Here is a 17643-nt window from a genome sequence, read left to right as displayed (position 1 = left end):
AGTTATGCTCAGATAAATGCAAATTTCGTAAAATTATCGTCTATCTGGCAGCGGTGGGATTCCAACCCACGCCATCGAAATGACTGGTGCCTAAAACCAGCGCCTTAGACCGCTCGGCCACGCTACCTGACATTTTGGTAGCAGACATTGCCCAGGAACAAATACAATTATTTTGAAATTAATTTCTAGATTCATTATTCGTGGTATTTAAACCCAAATTCTGTACTAATGTACACATTTCATAGATCACAAACTAACAGTAACTTCAGAATTCTATCCCTTTCAGTTTCCCAACCTTTTTCCAAAAAACCCATATAAGAAAATATACATCCCTTTCACAAAATTTTATAAAAAATGTATACCTATTTACAAACTAAATTTGTCATATATTGGTATAATGTGTTATGTCACATCAAACTGTTTTGTTGGTTTCCTTTGATTAACAAATACTGACTGTGGAGATTTCAGAGTGAAAACGCAAGGCTCAAGAAACCAAAAAACAAAACTAAAATGACCCTCAATCTATGAAACACTCCAATTTTTATCTTAAAACTATATTCCTATATTTCAAAGAGATGCACCCCAAACTACCCTATCTGCCCAGATTTGGCTCAACGACATGACGTAGTTTGAGGCTTGCAAACGAGAGGGAGGGTTCTTGTAATTGTATTTTTTATTTTTGAGAATAGTGTAAATATGTTAACCTTATTTGTGACAATGATGCCTCGCGCGAGCTATGAAATCGTATAATTATTATTTCTTGTGAATTGTACAAGCTCACCTCTGTTTGTTGGTTTCCTTTGATTAACAAATACTGACTGTGGAGAGTTCAGACTGAAAACGCAAGGCTCAAGAAACCAAAAAACAAAACCAAAATGACCCTCAATCTATGAAACACTCCAATTATTATCTTAAAACTATATTCCTATATTTCAAAGAGATGCACCCCAATCTACCCTATCTGCCCAGATTTGGCTCAACCACATGACGTAGTTTGAGGATTGCAAACGCGAAAGGGGGTTCTTGTAATTGTATTTTTTATTTTTTGAGAATCGTGTAAATATATTAACGGTATTTGTGACAATGATGCCTCGCGCGAGCTATGAAATCGTATAATTATTATTTCTTGTGAATCGTACAAGCTCACCTCTCTTTTCCGCGAATATTGAAATTAAACAAAGATCCACGAGGCAAGTTTAGTTGTACCGATCAAACGGTGTGCATTCCGCAGTTACTTGCAATGAATATTTGTTGAATTTAACGTACGAATGAGACATTTTCATATCAGTAAACAACGGAACAGAGTTATGCTCAGATAAATGCAAATTTCGTAAAATTATCGTCAATCTGGCAGTTATTCGTGCAAGTTCACCTCTCTTTTCCGCGAATATTGAAATTAAACAAAGATCCACGAGGCACGTTTAGTTGTACCGATCAGACGGTGTGCATTCCGCAGTTACTTGCAATGAATATTTGTTGAATTTAACGTACGAATGAGACATGTGCACATCAGTAAACAACGGAACAGAGTTATGCTCAGATAAATGCAAATTTCGTAAAATTATCGTCAATCTGGCAGTGATTCGTGCAAGTTCACCTCTCTTTTCCGCGAATATTGAAATTAAACAAAGATCCACGAGGCACGTTTAGTTGTACCAATCAGACGGTGTGGATTCCGCAGTTACTTGCAATGAATATTTGTTGTATTCAACGTACGAATGAGACATGTGAATATCAGTAATCAACGGAGCAGAGTTATGCTCTGATAAATGCAAATTTTGTAAAATTATCGTCAATCTGGCAGTGATTCGTGCAAGTTCACCTCTTTTCCGCGAATATTGAAATTAAACAAAGATTCACGAGGCAAGTTTAGTTGTACCGATCAGACGGTGTGCATTCCGCAGTTACTTGCAATGAATATTTGTTGAATTCAACGTACGAATGAGACATGTGCATATCAGTAAATAACGGAACAGAGTTATGCTCAGATAAATGCAAATTTCGTAAAATTATCGTCTATCTGGCAGCGGTGGGATTGGAACCCACGCCAGTCGAAATGACTGGTGCCTAAAACCAGCGCCTTAGACGACTCGACCACGCTACCCGACATTTTGGTAGCAGACATTGCCCAGGAACAAATCCAATTATTTTTGAATTAATTTCTAGATTTATTATTCGTGGTATTTAAACCCAAATTCTGTACTAATGTACACATTTCATAGATCACAAACTAACAGTAACTTCAGAATTCTATCCCTTTCAGTTTCCCAACCCTTTTCCAAAAAAACCAAATAAGAAAATATACATCCCTTTCACACAATTTTGTAAAAAATGTATACCTATTTACAAACTAAATTTGTCATATATTGGTATAATGTGTTATGTCACATCAAACTGTTTTGTTGGTTTCCTTTGATTAACAAATACTGACTGTAGAGAGTTCAGACTGAAAACGCAAGGCTCAAGAAACAAAAAAACAAAACCAAAATGACCCTCAATCTATGAAACACTCCAATTATTATCTTAAAACTATATTCCTATATTTCAAAGAGATGCACCCCAATCTACCCTATCTGCCCAGATTTGGCTCAACGACATGACGTAGTTTGACGCTTGCAAACGAGAGGGAGGGTTCTTGTAATTGTATTTTTTATTTTTTGAGAATCGTGTAAATATGTTAACGTTATTTGTGACAATGATGCCTCGCGCGAGCTATGAAATCGTATAATTATTATTTCTTGTGAATCGTACAAGCTCACCTCTCTTTACCGCGAATATTGAAATTAAACAAAGATCCACGAGGCAAGTTTAGTTGTAGCGACCAGACGGTGTGCATTCCGCAGTTACTTGCAATGAATATTTGTTGAATTCAACGTACGAATGAGACATGTGCATATCAGTAAACAACGGAACAGAGTTATGCTCAGATAAATGCAAATTTCGTAAAATTATCGTCTATCTGGCAGCGGTGGGATTCGAACCCACGCCATCGAAATGACTGGTGCCTAAAACCAGCGCCTTAGACCGCTCGGCCACGCTACCTGACATTTTCGTAGGAGACATTGCCCAGGAACAAATCCAATTATTTTGAAATTAATTTCTAGATTTATTATTCGTGGTATTTAAACCCAAATTCTGTACTAACGTACACATTTCATAGATCACAAACTAACAGTAATTTCAGAATTCTATCCCTTTCAGTTTCCCAACCCTATTCCAAAAAGCTCAAATAAGAAAGTATACATCCCTTTCACAAAATTTTATAAAAAATGTATAACTATTTACAAACTAAATTTGTCATATATTGGTATAATGTGTTATGTCACATCAAACTGTTTTTTGGGGGGTTTCCTTTCATTAGCAAATACTGACTGTAGACAGTTCAGACTGAAAACGCAAGGCTCAAGAAACCAAAAAACAAAACCAAAATGACCCTCAATCTATGAAACACTCCAATTATTGTCTTAAAACTATATTCCTATATTTCAAAGAGATGCACACCAATCTACCCTATCTGCCCAGATTTGGCTCAACCACATGACGTAGTTTGAGGATTGCAAACGAGAAAGGAGTTTTTTGTAATTGTATTTTTTATTTTTGAGAATCGTGTAAATATGTTAACGTTATTTGTGACAATGATGCCTCGCGCGAGCTATGAAATCGTATTATTATTATTTCTTGTGAATCGTACAAGCTCACCTCTCTTTACCGCGAATATTGAAATTAAACAAAGATCCACGAGGCACGTTTAGTTGTACCGATCAGACGGTGTGCATTCCGTAGTTACTTGCAATGAATATTTGTTGAATTCAACGTACGAATGAGACATGTGCATATCAGTAAACAACGGAACAGAGTTATGCTCAGATAAATGCAAATTTTGTAAAATTATCGTCTATCTGGCAGCGGTGGGATTCGAACCCACGCCATCGAAATGACTGGTGCCTAAAACCAGCGCCTTAGACCGCTCGGCCACGCTACCTGACATTTTGGTAGCAGACATTGCCCAGGAACAAATACAATTATTTTGAAATTAATTTCTAGATTCATTATTCGTGGTATTTAAACCCAAATTCTGTACTAATGTACACATTTCATAGATCACAAACTAACAGTAACTTCAGAATTCTATCCCTTTCAGTTTCCCAACCTTTTTCCAAAAAACCCATATAAGAAAATATACATCCCTTTCACAAAATTTTATAAAAAATGTATACCTATTTACAAACTAAATTTGTCATATATTGGTATAATGTGTTATGTCACATCAAACTGTTTTGTTGGTTTCCTTTGATTAACAAATACTGACTGTGGAGAGTTCAGAGTGAAAACGCAAGGCTCAAGAAACCAAAAAACAAAACTAAAATGACCCTCAATCTATGAAACACTCCAATTTTTATCTTAAAACTATATTCCTATATTTCAAAGAGATGCACCCCAAACTACCCTATCTGCCCAGATTTGGCTCAACGACATGACGTAGTTTGAGGCTTGCAAACGAGAGGGAGGGTTCTTGTAATTGTATTTTTTATTTTTGAGAATAGTGTAAATATGTTAACCTTATTTGTGACAATGATGCCTCGCGCGAGCTATGAAATCGTATAATTATTATTTCTTGTGAATCGTACAAGCTCACCTCTGTTTGTTGGTTTCCTTTGATTAACAAATACTGACTGTGGAGAGTTCAGACTGAAAACGCAAGGCTCAAGAAACCAAAAAACAAAACCAAAATGACCCTCAATCTATGAAACACTCCAATTATTATCTTAAAACTATATTCCTATATTTCAAAGAGATGCACCCCAATCTACCCTATCTGCCCAGATTTGGCTCAACCACATGACGTAGTTTGAGGATTGCAAACGCGAAAGGGGGTTCTTGTAATTGTATTTTTTATTTTTTGAGAATCGTGTAAATATATTAACGGTATTTGTGACAATGATGCCTCGCGCGAGCTATGAAATCGTATAATTATTATTTCTTGTGAATCGTACAAGCTCACCTCTCTTTTCCGCGAATATTGAAATTAAACAAAGATCCACGAGGCAAGTTTAGTTGTACCGATCAAACGGTGTGCATTCCGCAGTTACTTGCAATGAATATTTGTTGAATTTAACGTACGAATGAGACATTTTCATATCAGTAAACAACGGAACAGAGTTATGCTCAGATAAATGCAAATTTCGTAAAATTATCGTCAATCTGGCAGTTATTCGTGCAAGTTCACCTCTCTTTTCCGCGAATATTGAAATTAAACAAAGATCCACGAGGCACGTTTAGTTGTACCGATCAGACGGTGTGCATTCCGCAGTTACTTGCAATGAATATTTGTTGAATTTAACGTACGAATGAGACATGTGCATATCAGTAAACAACGGAACAGAGTTATGCTCAGATAAATGCAAATTTCGTAAAATTATCGTCAATCTGGCAGTGATTCGTGCAAGTTCACCTCTCTTTTCCGCGAATATTGAAATTAAACAAAGATCCACGAGGCACGTTTAGTTGTACCAATCAGACGGTGTGGATTCCGCAGTTACTTGCAATGAATATTTGTTGTATTCAACGTACGAATGAGACATGTGAATATCAGTAATCAACGGAGCAGAGTTATGCTCTGATAAATGCAAATTTTGTAAAATTATCGTCAATCTGGCAGTGATTCGTGCAAGTTCACCTCTTTTCCGCGAATATTGAAATTAAACAAAGATTCACGAGGCAAGTTTAGTTGTACCGATCAGACGGTGTGCATTCCGCAGTTACTTGCAATGAATATTTGTTGAATTCAACGTACGAATGAGACATGTGCATATCAGTAAATAACGGAACAGAGTTATGCTCAGATAAATGCAAATTTCGTAAAATTATCGTCTATCTGGCAGCGGTGGGATTGGAACCCACGCCAGTCGAAATGACTGGTGCCTAAAACCAGCGCCTTAGACGACTCGACCACGCTACCCGACATTTTGGTAGCAGACATTGCCCAGGAACAAATCCAATTATTTTTGAATTAATTTCTAGATTTATTATTCGTGGTATTTAAACCCAAATTCTGTACTAATGTACACATTTCATAGATCACAAACTAACAGTAACTTCAGAATTCTATCCCTTTCAGTTTCCCAACCCTTTTCCAAAAAAACCAAATAAGAAAATATACATCCCTTTCACACAATTTTGTAAAAAATGTATACCTATTTACAAACTAAATTTGTCATATATTGGTATAATGTGTTATGTCACATCAAACTGTTTTGTTGGTTTCCTTTGATTAACAAATACTGACTGTAGAGAGTTCAGACTGAAAACGCAAGGCTCAAGAAACAAAAAAACAAAACCAAAATGACCCTCAATCTATGAAACACTCCAATTATTATCTTAAAACTATATTCCTATATTTCAAAGAGATGCACCCCAATCTACCCTATCTGCCCAGATTTGGCTCAACGACATGACGTAGTTTGACGCTTGCAAACGAGAGGGGGGGTTCTTGTAATTGTATTTTTTATTTTTTGAGAATCGTGTAAATATGTTAGCGTTCTTTGTGACAATGATGCCTCGCGCGAGCTATGAAATCGTATAATTATTATTTCTTGTGAATCGTACAAGCTCACCACTCTTTACCGCGAATATTGAAATTAAACAAAGATCCACGAGGCAAGTTTAGTTGTAGCGACCAGACGGTGTGCATTCCGCAGTTACTTGCAATGAATATTTGTTGAATTCAACGTACGAATGAGACATGTGCATATCAGTAAACAACGGAACAGAGTTATGCTCAGATAAATGCAAATTTTGTAAAATTATCGTCATTCTGGCAGCGGTGGGATTCGAACCCACGCCATCGAAATGACTGGTGCCTAAAACCAGCGCCTTAGACCGCTCGGCCACGCTACCTAACATTTTCGTAGCAGACATTGCCCAGGAACAAATCCAATTATTTTGAAATTAATTTCTGGATTTATTATTCGTGGTATTTAAAACCAAATTCTGTACTAACGTACACATTTCATAGATCACAAACTAACAGTAACTTCAGAATTCTATCCCATTCAGTTTCCCAACCCTTTTCCAAAAAGCTCAAATAAGAAAGTATACATCTCTTTCACAAAATTTTATCAAAAATGTATACCTATTTACAAACTAAATTTGTCATATATTGGTATAATGTGTTATGTCACATCAAACTGTTTTGTTTTTTTTGGTTTCCTTTCATTAGCAAATACTGACTGTAGAGAGTTCAGACTGAAAACGAACAGCTCAAGAAACCAAAAAACAAAACAAAAATGACCCCCAATCTATGAAACACTCCAATTATTATCTTAACACTATATTCCTATATTTCAAAGAGATGCACACCAATCTACCCTATCTGCCCAGATTTGGCTCAACCACATGACGTAGTTTGAGGATTGCAAACGCGAAAGGGGGTTCTTGTAATTGTATTTTTTTATTTTTGAGAATAGTGTAAATATGTTAACGTTATTTGTGACAATGATGCCTCGCGCGAGCTATGAAATCATATAATTATTATTCTTTGTAATTCGTGTTAGTTCACCTCTCTTTTCGCGAATATTGAAATTAAATAAAAATCCACGAGGCACGTTTAGTTGTACCGATCAGACGGTGTGCATTCCGCAGTTACTTGCAATGAATATTTGTTGAATTCAACGTACGAATGAGACATGTGCATATCAGTAAACAACGGAACAGAGTTATGCTCAGTTAAATGCAAATTTTGTAAAATTATCGTCATTCTGGCAGCGTTGGGATTCGAACCCACGCCATCGAAATGACTGGTGCCTAAAACCAGCGCCTTAGACCGCTCGGCCACGCTACCTGACATTTTCGTAGCAGACATTGCCCAGGAACAAATCCAATTATTTTGAAATTAATTTCTAGATTTATTATTCGTGGTATTTAAACCCAAATTCTGTACTAACGTACACATTTCATAGATCACAAACTAACAGTAACTTCAGAATTCTATCCCTTTCAGTTTCCCAACCCTTTTCCAAAAAGCTCAAATAAGAAAGTATACATCCCTTTCACAAAATTTTATAAAAAATGTATACCTATTTACAAACTAAATTTGTCATATATTGGTATAATGTGTTATGTCACATCAAACTGTTTTTTTTTTTGGTTTCCTTTCATTAGCAAATACTGACTGTAGAGAGTTCAGACTGAAAACGAACAGCTCAAGAAACCAAAAAACAAAACCAAAATGACCCCCAATCTATGAAACACTCCAATTATTATCTTAAAACTATATTCTTATATTTCAAAGAGATGCACCCCAATCTACCCTATCTGCCCAGATTTGGCTCAAAGACATGACGTAGTTTGAGGCTTGCAAACGAGAGGGAGGGTTCTTGTAATTGTATTTTTTATTTTTTGAGAATCGTGTAAATATGTTAACGTTATTTGTGACAATGATGCCTCGCGCGAGCTATGAAATCGTATAATTATTATTCTTTGTAATTCATGCAAGTTCACATCTCTTTTCGCGAATATTGAAATTAAACAAAGATCCATGAGGCACGTTTAGTTGTACCGATCAGACGGTGTGCATTCCGCAGTTACTTGCAATGAATATTTGTTGAATTCAACGTACGAATGAGACATGTGCATATCAGTAAACAACGGAACAGAGTTATGCTCAGATAAATGCAAATTTTGTAAAATTATCGTCATTCTGGCAGCGGTGGGATTCGAACCCACGCCATCGAAATGACTGGTGCCTAAAACCAGCGCCTTAGACCGCTCGGCCACGCTACCTGACATTTTCGTAGGAGACATTGCCCAGGAACAAATCCAATTATTTTGAAATTAATTTCTAGATTTATTATTCGTGGTATTTAAACCCAAATTCTGTACTAACGTACACATTTCATAGATCACAAACTAACAGTAATTTCAGAATTTTATCCCTTTCAGTTTCCCAACCCTATTCCAAAAAGCTCAAATAAGAAAGTATACATCCCTTTCACAAAATTTTATAAAAAATGTATAACTATTTACAAACTAAATTTGTCATATATTGGTATAATGTGTTATGTCACATCAAACTGTTTTTTGGGGGGTTTCCTTTCATTAGCAAATACTGACTGTAGACAGTTCAGACTGAAAACGCAAGGCTCAAGAAACCAAAAAACAAAACCAAAATGACCCTCAATCTATGAAACACTCCAATTATTGTCTTAAAACTATATTCCTATATTTCAAAGAGATGCACACCAATCTACCCTATCTGCCCAGATTTGGCTCAACCACATGACGTAGTTTGAGGATTGCAAACGAGAAAGGAGTTTTTTGTAATTGTATTTTTTATTTTTGAGAATCGTGTAAATATGTTAACGTTATTTGTGACAATGATGCCTCGCGCGAGCTATGAAATCGTATTATTATTATTTCTTGTGAATCGTACAAGCTCACCTCTCTTTACCGCGAATATTGAAATTAAACAAAGATCCACGAGGCACGTTTAGTTGTACCGATCAGACGGTGTGCATTCCGCAGTTACTTGCAATGAATATTTGTTGAATTTAACGTACGAATGAGACATGTGCATATCAGTAAACAACGGAACAGAGTTATGCTCAGATAAATGCAAATTTCGTAAAATTATCGTCTATCTGGCAGCGGTGGGATTCGAACCCACGCCATCGAAATGACTGGTGCCTAAAACCAGCGCCTTAGACCGCTCGGCCACGCTACCTGACATTTTGGTAGCAGACATTGCCCAGGAACAAATACAATTATTTTGAAATTAATTTCTAGATTCATTATTCGTGGTATTTAAACCCAAATTCTGTACTAATGTACACATTTCATAGATCACAAACTAACAGTAACTTCAGAATTCTATCCCTTTCAGTTTCCCAACCTTTTCCCAAAAAACCCATATAGGAAAATATACATCCCTTTCACAAAATTTTATAAAAAATGTATACCTATTTACAAACTAAATTTGTCATATATTGGTATAATGTGTTATGTCACATCAAACTGTTTTGTTGGTTTCCTTTGATTAACAAATACTGACTGTGGAGAGTTCAGACTGAAAACGCAAGGCTCAAGAAACCAAAAAACAAAACTAAAATGACCCTCAATCTATGAAACACTCCAATTTTTTTCTTAAAACTATATTCCTATATTTCAAAGAGATGCACCCCAAACTACCCTATCTGCCCAGATTTGGCTCAACGACATGACGTAGTTTGAGGCTTGCAAACGAGAGGGAGGGTTCTTGTAATTGTATTTTTTATTTTTTGAGAATCGTGTAAATATGTTAACGTTATTTGTGACAATGATGCCTCGCGCGAGCTATGAAATCGTATAATTATTATTTCTTGTGAATCGTACAAGCTCACCTCTCTTTACCGCGAATATTGAAATTAAACAAAGATCCACGAGGCAAGTTTAGTTGTAGCGACCAGACGGTGTGCATTCCGCAGTTACTTGCAATGAATATTTGTTGAATTCAACGTACGAATGAGACATGTGCATATCAGTAAACAACGGAACAGAGTTATGCTCAGATAAATGCAAATTTTGTAAAATTATCGTCATTCTGGCAGCGGTGGGATTCGAACCCACGCCATCGAAATGACTGGTGCCTAAAACCAGCGCCTTAGACCGCTCGGCCACGCTACCTGACATTTTCGTAGGAGACATTGCCCAGGAACAAATCCAATTATTTTGAAATTAATTTCTAGATTTATTATTCGTGGTATTTAAACCCAAATTCTGTACTAACGTACACATTTCATAGATCACAAACTAACAGTAATTTCAGAATTCTATCCCTTTCAGTTTCCCAACCCTATTCCAAAAAGCTCAAATAAGAAAGTATACATCCCTTTCACAAAATTTTATAAAAAATGTATAACTATTTACAAACTAAATTTGTCATATATTGGTATAATGTGTTATGTCACATCAAACTGTTTTTTGGGGGGTTTCCTTTCATTAGCAAATACTGACTGTAGACAGTTCAGACTGAAAACGCAAGGCTCAAGAAACCAAAAAACAAAACCAAAATGACCCTCAATCTATGAAACACTCCAATTATTGTCTTAAAACTATATTCCTATATTTCAAAGAGATGCACACCAATCTACCCTATCTGCCCAGATTTGGCTCAACCACATGACGTAGTTTGAGGATTGCAAACGAGAAAGGAGTTTTTTGTAATTGTATTTTTTATTTTTGAGAATCGTGTAAATATGTTAACGTTATTTGTGACAATGATGCCTCGCGCGAGCTATGAAATCGTATTATTATTATTTCTTGTGAATCGTACAAGCTCACCTCTCTTTACCGCGAATATTGAAATTAAACAAAGATCCACGAGGCACGTTTAGTTGTACCGATCAGACGGTGTGCATTCCGCAGTTACTTGCAATGAATATTTGTTGAATTTAACGTACGAATGAGACATGTGCATATCAGTAAACAACGGAACAGAGTTATGCTCAGATAAATGCAAATTTCGTAAAATTATCGTCTATCTGGCAGCGGTGGGATTCGAACCCACGCCATCGAAATGACTGGTGCCTAAAACCAGCGCCTTAGACCGCTCGGCCACGCTACCTGACATTTTGGTAGCAGACATTGCCCAGGAACAAATACAATTATTTTGAAATTAATTTCTAGATTCATTATTCGTGGTATTTAAACCCAAATTCTGTACTAATGTACACATTTCATAGATCACAAACTAACAGTAACTTCAGAATTCTATCCCTTTCAGTTTCCCAACCTTTTTCCAAAAAACCCATATAGGAAAATATACATCCCTTTCACAAAATTTTATAAAAAATGTATACCTATTTACAAACTAAATTTGTCATATATTGGTATAATGTGTTATGTCACATCAAACTGTTTTGTTGGTTTCCTTTGATTAACAAATACTGACTGTGGAGAGTTCAGACTGAAAACGCAAGGCTCAAGAAACCAAAAAACAAAACTAAAATGACCCTCAATCTATGAAACACTCCAATTTTTATCTTAAAACTATATTCCTATATTTCAAAGAGATGCACCCCAAACTACCCTATCTGCCCAGATTTGGCTCAACGACATGACGTAGTTTGAGGCTTGCAAACGAGAGGGAGGGTTCTTGTAATTGTATTTTTATTTTTGAGAATAGTGTAAATATGTTAACCTTATTTGTGACAATGATGCCTCGCGCGAGCTATGAAATCGTATAATTATTATTTCTTGTGAATCGTACAAGCTCACCTCTGTTTGTTGGTTTCCTTTGATTAACAAATACTGACTGTGGAGAGTTCAGACTGAAAACGCAAGGCTCAAGAAACCAAAAAACAAAACCAAAATGACCCTCAATCTATGAAACACTCCAATTATTATCTTAAAACTATATTCCTATATTTCAAAGAGATGCACCCCAATCTACCCTATCTGCCCAGATTTGGCTCAACCACATGACGTAGTTTGAGGATTGCAAACGCGAAAGGGGGTTCATGTAATTGTATTTTTTATTTTTTGAGAATCGTGTAAATATATTAACGGTATTTGTGACAATGATGCCTCGCGCGAGCTATGAAATCGTATAATTATTATTTCTTGTGAATCGTACAAGCTCACCTCTCTTTTCCGCGAATATTGAAATTAAACAAAGATCCACGAGGCAAGTTTAGTTGTACCGATCAAACGGTGTGCATTCCGCAGTTACTTGCAATGAATATTTGTTGCATTTAACGTACGAATGAGACATTTTCATATCAGTAAACCACGGAACAGAGTTATGCTCAGATAAATGCAAATTTCGTAAAATTATCGTCAATCTGGCAGTTATTCGTGCAAGTTCACCTCTCTTTTCCGCGAATATTGAAATTAAACAAAGATCCACGAGGCACGTTTAGTTGTACCGATCAGACGGTGTGCATTCCGCAGTTACTTGCAATGAATATTTGTTGAATTTAACGTACGAATGAGACATGTGCATATCAGTAAACAACGGAACAGAGTTATGCTCAGATAAATGCAAATTTCGTAAAATTATCGTCAATCTGGCAGTGATTCGTGCAAGTTCACCTCTCTTTTCCGCGAATATTGAAATTAAACAAAGATCCACGAGGCACGTTTAGTTGTACCAATCAGACGGTGTGGATTCCGCAGTTACTTGCAATGAATATTTGTTGTATTCAACGTACGAATGAGACATGTGAATATCAGTAATCAACGAAGCAGAGTTATGCTCTGATAAATGCAAATTTTGTAAAATTATCGTCAATCTGGCAGTGATTCGTGCAAGTTCACCTCTCTTTTCCGCGAATATTGAAATTAAACAAAGATTCACGAGGCAAGTTTAGTTGTACCGATCAGACGGTGTGCATTCCGCAGTTACTTGCAATGAATATTTGTTGAATTCAACGTACGAATGAGACATGTGCATATCAGGACACAACGGAACAGAGTTATGCTCAGATAAATGCAAATTTCGTAAAATTATCGTCATTCTGGCAGCGGTGGGATTCGAACCCACGCCATCGAAATGACTGGTGCCTAAAACCAGCGCCTTAGACCGCTCGGCCACGCTACCTGTCATTTTCGTAGCAGACATTGCCCAGGAACAAATCCAATTATTTTGAAATTAATTTCTAGATTTATTATTCGTGGTATTTAAACCCAAATTTTGTACTAACGTACACATTTCATAGATCACAAACTAACAGTAACTTCAGAATTCTATCCCTTTCAGTTTCCCAACCCTTTTCCAAAAAGCTCAAATAAGAAAGTATACATCTCTTTCACAAAATTTTATCAAAAATGTATACCTATTTACAAACTAAATTTGTCATATATTGGTATAATGTGTTATGTCACATCAAACTGTTTTTTTTTTTTTGGTTTCCTTTCATTAGCAAATACTGACTGTAGAGAGTTCAGACTGAAAACGAACAGCTCAAGAAACCAAAAAACAAAACCAAAATGACCCCCAATCTATGAAACACTCCAATTATTATCTTAACACTATATTCCTATATTTCAAAGAGATGCACACCAATCTACCCTATCTGCCCAGATTTGGCTCAACCACATGACGTAGTTTGAGGATTGCAAACGCGAAAGGGGGTTCTTGTAATTGTATTTTTTTATTTTTGAGAATAGTGTAAATATGTTAACGTTATTTGTGACAATGATGCCTCGCGCGAGCTATGAAATCATATAATTATTATTCTTTGTAATTCGTGCTAGTTCACCTCTCTTTTCGCGAATATTGAAATTAAATAAAAATCCACGAGGCACGTTTAGTTGTACCGATCAGACGGTGTGCATTCCGCAGTTACTTGCAATGAATATTTGTTGAATTCAACGTACGAATGAGACATGTGCATATCAGTAAACAACGGAACAGAGTTATGCTCAGTTAAATGCAAATTTTGTAAAATTATCGTCATTCTGGCAGCGGTGGGATTCGAACCCACGCCATCGAAATGACTGGTGCCTAAAACCAGCGCCTTAGACCGCTCGGCCACGCTACCTGACATTTTCGTAGCAGACATTGCCCAGGAACAAATCCAATTATTTTGAAATTAATTTCTAGATTTATTATTCGTGGTATTTAAACCCAAATTCTGTACTAACGTACACATTTCATAGATCACAAACTAACAGTAACTTCAGAATTCTATCCCTTTCAGTTTCCCAACCCTTTTCCAAAAAGCTCAAATAAGAAAGTATACATCCCTTTCACAAAATTTTATAAAAAATGTATATTTATTTACAAACTAAATTTGTCATATATTGGTATAATGTGTTATGTCACATCAAACTGTTTTTTTTGTTTGGTTTCCTTTCATTAGCAAATACTGACTGTAGAGAGTTCAGACTGAAAACGCAAGGCTCAAGAAACCAAAAAACAAAACCAAAATGACCCTCAATCTATGAAACACTCCAATTATTATCTTAACACTATTTTTCTATATTTCAAAGAGATGCACACCAATCTACCCTATCTGCCCAGATTTGGCTCAACCACATGACGTAGTTTGAGGATTGCAAACGAGAAAGGGGGTTCTTGTAATTGTATTTTTTATTTTTCAGTATCGTGCAAATATGTTAACGTTATTTGTGACAATGATGCCTCGCGCGAGCTATGAAATCGTATAATTATTATTTCTTGTGAATCGTACAAGCTCACCTCTCTTTACCGCGAATATTGAAATTAAACAAAGATCCACGAGGCAAGTTTAGTTGTACCGATCAGACGGTGTGCATTCCGCAGTTACTTGCAATGAATATTTGTTGAATTCAACGTACGAATGAGACATGTGCATATCAGTAAACAACGGAACAGGTTTATGCTCAGATAAATGCAAATTTTGTAAAATTATCGTCAATCTGGCAGCGGTGGGATTCGAACCCACGCCATCGAAATGACTGGTGCCTAAAACCAGCGCCTTAGACCGCTCGGCCACGCTACCTGACATTTTCGTAGCAGACATTGCCCAGGAACAAATCCAATTATTTTGAAATTAATTTCTAGATTTAATATTCGTGGTATTTAAACCCAAATTCTGTACTAACGTACACATTTCATAGATCACAAACTAACAGTAATTTCAGAATTCTATCCCTTTCAGTTTCCCAACCCTTTTCCAAAAAGCCCAAATAAGAAAATATACATCCCTTTCACAAAATTTTATAAAAAATGTATACCTATTTACAAACTAAATTTGTCATATATTGGTATAATGTGTTATGTCACATCAAACTGTTTTTTTTTTTTTTGGTTTCCTTTCATTAGCAAATACTGACTGTAGAGAGTTCAGACTGAAAACGAACAGCTCAAGAAACCAAAAAACAAAACCAAAATGACCCTCAATCTATGAAACACTCCAATTCTTATCTTAACACTATATTCCTATATTTCAAAGAGATGCACACCAATCTACCCTATCTGCCCAGATTTGGCTCAACCACATGACGTAGTTTGAGGATTGCAAACGAGAAAGGGGGTTCTTGTAATTGTATTTTTTATTTTTGAGAATCGTGTAAATATGTTAACGTTATTTGTGACAATGATGCCTCGCGCGAGCTATGAAATCGTATTATTATTATTATTTCTTGTGAATCGTACAAGCTCACCTCTCTTTACCGCGAATATTGAAATTAAACAAAGATCCACGAGGCAAGTTTAGTTGTACCTATCAGACGGTGTGCATTCCGCAGTTACTTGCAATGAATATTTGTTGAATTCAACGTATGAATGAGACATGTGCATATCAGTAAACAACGGAACAGAGTTATGCTCAGATAAATGCAAATTTTGTAAAATTATCGTCAATCTGGCAGCGGTGGGATTCGAACCCACGCCATCGAAATGACTGGTGCCTAAAACCAGCGCCTTAGACCGCTCGGCCACGCTACCTGACATTTTCGTAGCAGACATTGCCCAGGAACAAATCCAATTATTTTGAAATTAATTTCTAGATTTAATATTCGTGGTATTTAAACCCAAATTCTGTACTAACGTACACATTTCATAGATCACAAACTAACAGTAATTTCAGAATTCTATCCCTTTCAGTTTCCCAACCCTTTTCCAAAAAGCCCAAATAAGAAAATATACATCCCTTTCACAAAATTTTATAAAAAATGTATACCTATTTACAAACTAAATTTGTCATATATTGGTATAATGTGTTATGTCACATCAAACAGTTTTTTTGGTTTCCTTTGATTAACAAATACTGCCTGTGGAGAGTTCAGACTGAAAACGCAAGGCTCAAGAAACCAAAAAACAAAAACAATATAACCCTCAATCTATGAAACACTCCAATTATTATCTTAACACTATATTCCTATATTTCAAAGAGATGCACACCAATCTACCCTATCTGCCCAGATTTGGCTCTACCACATGACGTAGTTTGAGGATTGCAAACGAGAAAGGGGGTTCTTGTAATTGTATTTTTTATTTTTGAGAATCGTGTAAATATGTTAACGTTATTTGTGACAATGATGCCTCCGGCGAGCTATGAAATCGTATTATTATTATTTCTTGTGAATCGTGCAAGTTCACCTCTCTTTTCGCGAACATTGAAATTAAACAAAGATCCACGAGGCAAGTTTAGTTGTACCGATCAGACGGTGTGCATTCTTCAGTTACTTGCAATGAATATTTGTTGAATTCAACGTACGAATGAGACATGTGCATATCAGTAAACAACGGAACAGAGTTATGCTCAGATAAATGCAAATTTTGTAAAATTATCGTCTATCTGGCAGCGGTGGGATTCGAACCCACGCCATCGAAATGACTGGTGCCTAAAACCAGCGCCTTAGACCGCTCGGCCACGCTACCTGACATTTTCGTAGCAGACATTGCCCAGGAACAAATCCAATTATTTTGAAATTAATTTCTAGATTTAATATTCGTGGTATTTAAACCCAAATTCTGTACTAACGTACACATTTCATAGATCACAAACTAACAGTAATTTCAGAATTCTATCCCTTTCAGTTTCCCAACCCTTTTCCAAAAAGCTCAAATAAGAAATTATACATCTCTTTCACAAAATTTTATCAAAAATGTATACCTATTTACAAACTAAATTTGTCATATATTGGTATAATGTGTTATGTCACATCAAACTGTTTTTT

The 17643-nt window shown here is 36.0% G+C and overlaps 14 non-coding genes across 14 annotated transcripts; all 14 read right to left on the bottom strand.

The window, feature by feature from the left end:
* Positions 1-45: 45 nt before the first annotated feature.
* TRNAL-UAG (transfer RNA leucine (anticodon UAG)) lies at positions 46-127 on the bottom strand. The gene has a single exon. It is a non-coding gene; the product is annotated as a tRNA-Leu (tRNA).
* Positions 128-2960: 2833 nt separating this feature from the next.
* TRNAL-UAG (transfer RNA leucine (anticodon UAG)) lies at positions 2961-3042 on the bottom strand. Its single transcript has one exon. It is a non-coding gene; the product is annotated as a tRNA-Leu (tRNA).
* Positions 3043-3900: 858 nt separating this feature from the next.
* On the bottom strand, positions 3901-3982 carry TRNAL-UAG (transfer RNA leucine (anticodon UAG)). The gene has a single exon. It is a non-coding gene; the product is annotated as a tRNA-Leu (tRNA).
* A 2833-nt stretch (positions 3983-6815) lies between these two features.
* Positions 6816-6897, bottom strand: TRNAL-UAG (transfer RNA leucine (anticodon UAG)). Its single transcript has one exon. It is a non-coding gene; the product is annotated as a tRNA-Leu (tRNA).
* Positions 6898-7758: 861 nt separating this feature from the next.
* On the bottom strand, positions 7759-7840 carry TRNAL-UAG (transfer RNA leucine (anticodon UAG)). The gene has a single exon. It is a non-coding gene; the product is annotated as a tRNA-Leu (tRNA).
* Positions 7841-8699: 859 nt separating this feature from the next.
* TRNAL-UAG (transfer RNA leucine (anticodon UAG)) lies at positions 8700-8781 on the bottom strand. Its single transcript has one exon. It is a non-coding gene; the product is annotated as a tRNA-Leu (tRNA).
* An 858-nt stretch (positions 8782-9639) lies between these two features.
* TRNAL-UAG (transfer RNA leucine (anticodon UAG)) lies at positions 9640-9721 on the bottom strand. Its single transcript has one exon. It is a non-coding gene; the product is annotated as a tRNA-Leu (tRNA).
* An 856-nt stretch (positions 9722-10577) lies between these two features.
* Positions 10578-10659, bottom strand: TRNAL-UAG (transfer RNA leucine (anticodon UAG)). The gene has a single exon. It is a non-coding gene; the product is annotated as a tRNA-Leu (tRNA).
* An 858-nt stretch (positions 10660-11517) lies between these two features.
* TRNAL-UAG (transfer RNA leucine (anticodon UAG)) lies at positions 11518-11599 on the bottom strand. The gene has a single exon. It is a non-coding gene; the product is annotated as a tRNA-Leu (tRNA).
* A 1895-nt stretch (positions 11600-13494) lies between these two features.
* On the bottom strand, positions 13495-13576 carry TRNAL-UAG (transfer RNA leucine (anticodon UAG)). Its single transcript has one exon. It is a non-coding gene; the product is annotated as a tRNA-Leu (tRNA).
* An 861-nt stretch (positions 13577-14437) lies between these two features.
* Positions 14438-14519, bottom strand: TRNAL-UAG (transfer RNA leucine (anticodon UAG)). The gene has a single exon. It is a non-coding gene; the product is annotated as a tRNA-Leu (tRNA).
* Positions 14520-15379: 860 nt separating this feature from the next.
* Positions 15380-15461, bottom strand: TRNAL-UAG (transfer RNA leucine (anticodon UAG)). Its single transcript has one exon. It is a non-coding gene; the product is annotated as a tRNA-Leu (tRNA).
* Positions 15462-16326: 865 nt separating this feature from the next.
* Positions 16327-16408, bottom strand: TRNAL-UAG (transfer RNA leucine (anticodon UAG)). The gene has a single exon. It is a non-coding gene; the product is annotated as a tRNA-Leu (tRNA).
* An 854-nt stretch (positions 16409-17262) lies between these two features.
* TRNAL-UAG (transfer RNA leucine (anticodon UAG)) lies at positions 17263-17344 on the bottom strand. Its single transcript has one exon. It is a non-coding gene; the product is annotated as a tRNA-Leu (tRNA).
* Between the last annotated feature and the right edge of the window lie 299 nt (positions 17345-17643).

The sequence above is a fragment of the Saccoglossus kowalevskii genome, chromosome 13, assembly GCF_978046115.1.
Source record: "Saccoglossus kowalevskii chromosome 13, keSacKowa6.1, whole genome shotgun sequence".
Lineage (NCBI taxonomy): Eukaryota > Metazoa > Hemichordata > Enteropneusta > Harrimaniidae > Saccoglossus > Saccoglossus kowalevskii.
The sequence above is the reverse complement of the archived record's forward strand: the minus strand, read 5'-3'. Positions and strand labels throughout refer to the sequence as shown.